Here is an 8,417-nt window from a genome sequence, read left to right as displayed (position 1 = left end):
CATTAAATTATGTCTGACAGCAGCCACAGGCTATTAGAATGTAACCTGCCTCTCTGTTTCAGATGTTTATCTTCGAAGAAACCACTCACATCTTTATTGCAGTCATAAACTCTGTTGTAATGATAAAAATAAAAGAGGCATTTAACCTGTACCTACACACTGGAGCACAGCTCTGGACATATTAACTGCCTTCTCTCACACTTCCTTCACTTCTAAGTTACCAGGCAAGACTTGTGGAGAGTTCAAAATGGAGAGGGCTTGCTATGCAGTGAACAAGACAGGAGTCTGGGATGTCTCAGGTAGCTTGTCTTCCCAAGAATATGGATGGAAATGAATAGTGAAGGCTGAGTTTTGTCCAGACATGTATGCTTTTGTTGCAAAGTAGTTATGGTAACTTCAAGAATTAAAAGATATAAAAATATCTATAGTTTCTTTGGAATGTGACCGTTCATAAAATTGTGCAATGTTAGAACTTAAAGGAATTTTTAGTCCATGTGTTCATCTCTTTTATATGGAAGTGTAATTGATATGTAACATTATGTTAGTTTCAGGTGTGTAATGTAATTATTTGATATTTGTATATATTGTAAAATGATCACCACAATAAGTCTAATTAACCATAGATTGTTACAAATTTTTTTGTGTGGTGACAACATTTAAATGCACTAGAGAGTGCATTTTAACAACTTTCAAATATACAGTACAGTCTTACTAACGATAGTCACCACGCTGTACATTTCATCCCCATCACTTATTTATTTTATAACTGGAAATTTGTACCTTTTGACACCTTCATCCATTTCTCCTACCCCCACTCCTCTACGTACAGGGTAGGGAAAAAGTAGGTTCATGGTTGTGAGTACACAAAACACAGCTTATTTTTGTATTATTATTTATTATTATATTATTCTCTACACAAACAACTGTATACCTACTTTCCCACCACCCTGTATTCATCCCTTTGTTGAGTGTCGAATACATTTTAGACATTGTCTTAAACAAATATATATATGACTACCAATCATGCTCAGTGCTACTAAAGGAAGGAACAGTGTACTTTGGAGCTTAATGGGAATGGTCTTTGTTATGCGAGGGCTTGAGTAAGTATCAGGCAAGGTGTCTCTGAGGACAAGGCACTTCAACTGGGATGAGAAGGAAGAGAAGAAGCTAGGCAGGAATAATGTTCCACGACCCAATGACCAATAGTGTGGAGTGTGGTCCTTTCAACTGAGTAAACAGGTCATTAAGGTTTAGAGATATATTCCATAAATTTTGATCCCATCGACAACATGAATAACAAGATGATTCTACTTCCCTGGCAGTTTACTAATTGAAATTGAGATTTTAATTTTTAGAAAAGAGGTGTGTTATGAACTAAACTATTTAATTTGTAATTGTGTACTCAGTTTACTAATTCATGTGGTTAGCAAAATTAAAGTTCTAGAAAGTGCCTGACAAAATCAGCGAATATGTTCAACATCCAACCTTTCTCAGCTTCTTAGTATTATCCTAGTTAAAACAAGAGATTGTCAGGTGTGGAGGTGGAAATTCACCTTCTATCTGTGCCTGAATTACCACGGCTAAGATGCTTTGGTTCCAGGAACCACTTACCCAAGAGGTTGCGCGAGACCCAAGGGTTCCAGGGCAATGTTGCAACCTGTCTCCCATAAAACCACATATGAATCTCTTATATGTAGAGAAGGACAGATAAATCACTAAGGAAAAGGCCCATAATGTAATGGATAAAGAATGTAAACAGGCAGTTTACAGGAAATACAAACAATCTTCAACATGAAAAGATGTTCACCCCCCACTTTCAATGAAAGAAATTCAAGTTAAAACTACACTGAGATGTCGCTTTTAATAATTCACGAACAAAGCTGACACCATTTGATAATGTAGAACCACGGCAAGCACATGGAGGGTTTTCACAGGTGCTGTTGATGGGAGTGTAAACCGGTGCTCTCTATTTGTGAGGCAATTAGTGCTATCTATTCAAACGTACCTTCCCATTCCTCTTGACTGAGCAGTCTTCATTCAGAAAAAATTTTTCTTATAGCTATCTCTCCACTTGTAAAAGAAAACATAATTATGAAGATATTATGGTATCATTGTCTGTAAAAGAAATTAAAACTGGAAGCAGCCAAATTGTTTAACAATTGGGTTTGAGATAAAGAGCATACTCCATCTATCCAGACAACAAAATACTACACAGTCATTAAAAGAAGAAGGTAGATGGAAGTATATCTGTTTGCTGATATGAGAAGAACATCAACATATAGTAAATTAAAAAAGCAAAAGACAATATGCACAGTAAGATTCATTAGTATTTTTCTGAAGGTAGATATAGGTACATGTTATGGGCTGGATTGTGTCCCCCCAAATTCATATGTTGAAACCCCAAACCCCAGTCCCTCAGAACACCACTGTATTCAGAGATAGAGCCTGTCTTTACAGAAGTAATTCTGTTAGAATGAGGCTATTAGGCTGGGCCCTCATCCAATCTGTCTAATGTACTTATATGAAGATTTGGGCAAACAAAGAGACCCCAGGGATGGGCAGGCACAGAGGAAAGACCATGTGAGAAACCAGAAAGAAGATGGCCATCTGCAAGCCAAGGAGAGAGGCCTCAGAGAAACCACAGTGGATGACACCTTGATCTTGGACTTCTGGCTGCTAGAGCTATAAGAACATAAATGTCTGTTGGTTAAGCCACCCAGTTTACGGGGTTTTGTTACAGTGGCCCTAGCCAACTGATGCAACGTGCGTGTGTATATGTGGACGTGGGACATTTCCATGTGTATACCCAAGCAATAGTTGATAGTAGTTATCTTTGGACAGTAGTTATCTTTGGTATGCAAAGCAAACAGATTCTAAGTGGCTAAGTGGCTATAGCTTATTGAGGCTATATTTAAAGCAATTAGATAGGTAGAAAATTGAGTTTGGCATCAGTAGGCTTCAGCTAACAGTCCTAGCCTGCTGTGAAGAAGTAAACAATTTAGGGACCAATATACTGAGGCCATCTTTGACTCTTCAATGTAACATCATCGCCATCATTTTCAAGTCTTTAGCAGGAAAAAAAAAAGATCTGTACATGTAGAAGTTTCATTCTCTGGAGCGTGAGATAATAGGTGTTTTCACTTCTACTGTCCTCCACTGGGAAACCTCAGACCAAAGATTCCTGCCATCCACCTATTAAACATAGAAGATTCCTGCCATCCATCCATTAAACGTACGACCCCCTCCCTTATCTCAGTCCACTATGCCAGTCCTTTACCTAAAGCTGACAGTGTGTTCTGAACAACAGGATTCGTACGTCTCCTAGGAAGTCATTTTACGTTTTCTCAAATTGAGTTGATACATATTAGTCTGTAACATCCTAGAGTCAATATGTCCAGTGAAGAAAATGATATCTGAGATATTTGGGTTATTCCATAAACAGAATGCCTGTTTTCCCAAGGAGCACAATTATCCCGAGTAAGGCTTGGTGAAGAATGTGGGAGAGTGGAATTTTGTATGGTGCAATTTGACTAAATGACATCTAAGATTACTTTATTAAAAGTTATGCTATGATTTAGTGCCACACGTGATGCAGGTGGTAACTGTAAGCACCCAACTAAAAAGATGAATGATAGCTGATATTATAAGGATAGGGAATTTTCATAGAATAGTTAGGGCTTGAGCTGAGCCTAGAAGGGTGAGCAGCATTTGTATCAGAAGCAGAAAATGTGTAGGCAAGAGAAACATAGAATCATAATGCCAAGTTCCCACTGCTGGCAAGGTGAAGCTAGCAAGGGGCATCAGCTCCAACTGCTTCTGCCAAAGGTGCAAGGTCTGTGACCAGATGAATAACCATGACAAAGTTCTTAGTCGCAGAGGCCACAGCAAAGGATTAGGAGGATGAGTGATCATTTGGAGGGAGACCAGAATTAGAGCCAGAGAAGCAGATAAACATTTCTGGACTGAGAGATGAAGCAAAGCCATAAATAAAACAAACCATAACAAATGCAAAGGAATTAGCATAAAAGTTTGGGAAATGGCATGCAAATCAATTTAAGTAAGTTCAAAGGGAGGCCATGAAAATCTGAAGGTGCAGTAACCCCAGCTTTACTTAGTGCTCCAGGACAGGCTCCCAGGGTAAGAGGCTGCCTGAGAAAAAACAGCATTTCACAATCAGATGAGGTCTTTCAGCAATTGTTTCACAGAAGAGAAGCTGATGCCCAGAGAGGCTGGCTTGCTCAATATCATGCAACTTAACAGGTTTGCAGGGCAAAAGTAAAGAAGATGGAATGATTGGTTTTGTTTTTTGTTTGTTTTAAACATTAAAGAAATTGGCTTAACTACAAATAAGAGGAAGTAGAGGAGAATAAGGGGAAGTAAGTGGTGCCTGATTTGGGAACAATGAAAGATGGCAGAGCGCAGAGATCTGATGTTATAAGAAAATATCAATTACTTGGAACCTAGAATATGAAAACAGCTCTAAGAACTGATAGGAAGGTGCAGATACAGTGCTGTGCTGTGTATGTTTCTGTGTATGTAATTATCTCTGAGATACAGAGGGCTGATATGTTTGATGTCAAAGATAAATCCCTGAAGAGGGAGGATGCGGAGGGTAGAAAATACTCCCACCGTGTCCATGCAAGCATTTCAAACGTTTTCTTGAATGGAATCATTTCAGATTATATGTATGGTTATAGCTGCATTATTATGACACGTGTGAATGTGTATGAATGACAGTATGTTTTAAAGAACACATGAAAATATGAGCTGTATGTGCATTTGTATGAAGACGGTTTATACAACAGGTGTCTGTCTATGATGCTATACTGCCTCCATGCTAGAAAAATGACATAATTCCTATGAGAAGAGCCCCTTGAGGATACAAAATGCAATAAATAAGACTTGTAATTGACATGTAATTCTTAGGTTGTGATTTTTTAGGACAGTATTTTCTCTTTTTTGGTGATAAAATGCTTAGGGCAAGATTTGATTTAATGTTTGGGACAAATAAACACTTTCTTGGTTCTCAGTCTCTACAGGATATTCAAAATTGTCTTTACTGTTACAACTGCTACTCTGTCCCTGGTATTATTACTGTATATACAGGGTCTGGCAGAAGTAGCGCCTGCTTGAGTGTGGTCGGTAGGGTAATAACATGGGTGTAATAATTTATAGTTTTAATTTGAACATTTCACCTAAAATGTCATATGGTGTGCTTGAGTGTGATATTGTTATGTTACAGAATTACATGCTTATGGCTTTGTAATAAAAGATTTTGTAATAAAAAAGGGGCATTATTTGTGCGGGACCCTGTATAATTTTATCACTCCAGCCAGAGATGACTATCAAGTTGTACTTTTTACATGTTGACACTGATAGTGGTTTATATAGTGAGGTAAGGATTGTATGAGTTTCTGAGCACTTGTTAAGTAAGCTTTCTAAAATTAAGCTCAGGATTTTTACAACATTCAGAACTTAATAAAGTGCAAAAATTCTTTACAAAGACTGCCTGAACCACTGACCATTTACTTAAACAACATAACTTTTGGTACTTTTTAAGCATTGGAAAGTAAATAAAAAGCTCAGAAGTTTTAGAGGTTTTAGAAGTATAAAACTGCTCTGTGTATAAAAACCCAGAGAATCTACAGTTGACAGGACACAGTGAAACATCACGGGGGCATCCCATAGTCTGGGAGAACCAACCGAAACCCCCCTATGACTTAGTGGGGAGGAAAACTTTGGAGAAAGAAAAATGGATTGAAAATGAGGGAGGAAAGGCAAAACTTCCCAGGATTAATAAAATATCAGCATTACTGTACAATAAGTGTTCAGCAAATTCCCACCCACCCTGGAAGAGTCTAACATAGGAAATGTGTGTGTTAAACTCTGAGCTTTGTGACCATATGTGGCTCATACTTCTCAAGTCACCGAACACAGATTTGGTTTTTATAATTAAAACAACAACTTCCTGTACATTTGGCAGTTCCAATCATTATTCATAATTCACAGATAGGTTTTTGATCGAATCAGTGTATACTATCTGAAATCTGCATTTTTAGTCAGAATTCAGTTATGGGACTCGTTAAATGATATGTTAGAAGAACAAGATTGCTAATTATATCTACAATATGCAAGTAAACAAATAAAATGTTAATTTCATTAATTACTGTAAAGACCTCATGGATTCTATCCAGCTCTAAAATTTACAATGTTTTCCCAAATTTATTACCTCATCTTTTCAATTATTTATTTTTATTGATATAGAAGATAAGACTGAAGGGGTTTATTTGGCAAAGTTGGATCTATAACCTATGCCTTCTCATTGCCAACCTACTATGTTGTCCATCAAACTATGCTGATGTCCAGAAAAACAGAGCTCCCTCGGCCTGTTCTAAACGCACACTGTCACTTCCCTCCAGCACAGACATTCGGCCCCTACGCTTGAGTGTGGCTGTGACTGTTCTGCTTGTTGATTTTCTGTTTGATGGTAGATTTTTTTAATGTTTTAAATATCACCCTTGTTTCCATCCAAATCTATTCAGGACCAACTTTCCAAGATTATTAAGGATACAAGGAATATGTATATTCTGAAGATTAATTGCATATTACAGATATTAGTTAAGTCACTATTACTGATTTTTGTTTAATGAAAGATAGAATTGTTGAATTATTGAATAAAGATTGGACCTTTGCTACTGTTTATATTTATTACACAGGAATTTTTTATTGAGAAGACAATATAATAGCAAGACGAAGACAACTTAATCCTGAAAATAGAATGTAGCCATTTTCATTGGATTCTTTATGTTGGCCTTCAATCATATTTTAATATTTACTTTATTCACTATACATTGTCAAAAATATTTTCTTGTCCCTACATAGTTTTCCTAATCATATTTCAATAGCGGCATACTGTGTTAGTGTATATAGTTTTTATTTTAATTGTGACATTATCATTTTAATATTAAATGTAATGGTAATAATGTTTTGGGGAAACCTCATATATTTGAACACATGATACAAGCCACTAAAAATATTGCTTAGTGAGTTATTATTTTAATGACTTAGGCTTTTTTTTTCCACATTTTTATCAGCATAGAAGTCTTTTATTTTTTTCACACTTATCATGGCATGAATTCATAGGCAATGGGTTCCAACAGCTCAGGCTCCTTTCCATTAGTTCTCACAAAGTGTGCTTCTCCGGGTGGAGCAGGCTGATGCTTCAACTGAACCCAGGTACCTTTCTCTCTGATTTCCTTCTTTTTCTGGTCATTTCCCTTCACGCATTTCAGGAAGCTGTCTCAATTCTCAGAGTACAAAATATGGTCAATTCGTACATTACTTCTCTTGGCAAGAATCTTGCCCTTAACTTGTTTGTTTACAGCAATGCCCACCGTGTGCTGGGTGACGTTGTAGACTTCCAGCTTTGCCCGGGGAACATTTGTGGGGCATTCCTTCCCAAGCAGTGCCCATTCCCTTGATAGCTACACTATCACCTTTCTTGTAGATTCACATGTGTGTAGCCAAAGGAGCAACTCCGTGTTTTCTAAAAGGCCTAGAGAACATATAACAGGTACCTCTCCTCTTTCCCTCCATGTTAGTCATTTTGGCGAATTACTGGAAGATGGCGCTTCTGTCTGAAAAGCTGACTTAGGCTTTTGAAAACATTGTAATCCTACACTGTAAACTGACATAATTCAACTTGGAAAATGTGCTAATATACCTTTAAGGTATATTACTTTTATACCTTAAAGGTACAAATTACTTTTATAATAAATACCAAATGATTTTCATTTATTTAACATAAAATTTAAATCAATACGTTACATGCCTACTTAGAGAATATTTCTATGTATTACTTTCGTAGGAAATGAGGAAAGATATCAACTTTGGTAAAATTAGAACACAGTGAATCTGGAATAGAAAGAATGAAGCCCTATTTATGACCATTATGTTATTATAATAAGCTATAAATTGTAACCTATCTAAAAATACCATTCAGATATTCATGTTATCCTGGTTGTTTAGTACTTTGATGGCCACTTCTGTTTTAGCCCATACAACAGTGTGATTTAATTTGAGGTCAAATCCCATGCAAACACAATTTATTGAAGCAAATTTCCATCTCACCAAAGCATAACGTTCTGCCAAGCCTGTTAACGCCAGTGCAGATCACTGAGGGTACAGTTAGATGCTACGGGCACGCACACAAGCTCTGACACTTTCTATCAGCAATAGGTTGGATCTGGAAAGCCAAAGAAACAATCGCATGCTGCAGAAGATAACTTGATTTGGGAAGGAAGGAAATATAAAACCAGCCAGCTCTTTTTCTACTTCAAATCGATAGTGAGGAAGCTCACTCTCCCCTCTTCCACACAATGTGAATTGTTGGGGAGAGAGAAAACACTGATTTGACT

The 8,417-nt window shown here is 37.0% G+C and overlaps 1 pseudogene; it reads right to left on the bottom strand.

The window, feature by feature from the left end:
* Positions 1–7,124: 7,124 nt before the first annotated feature.
* Positions 7,125–7,605, bottom strand: LOC112299716 (large ribosomal subunit protein eL21-like; annotated as a pseudogene).
* Positions 7,606–8,417: the final 812 nt, after the last annotated feature.

Source organism: Desmodus rotundus, chromosome 1 (assembly GCF_022682495.2).
Source record: "Desmodus rotundus isolate HL8 chromosome 1, HLdesRot8A.1, whole genome shotgun sequence".
Lineage (NCBI taxonomy): Eukaryota > Metazoa > Chordata > Mammalia > Chiroptera > Phyllostomidae > Desmodus > Desmodus rotundus.
Note: the sequence above shows the minus strand (reverse complement) of the source record. Positions and strands in the feature narration are given on the sequence as shown.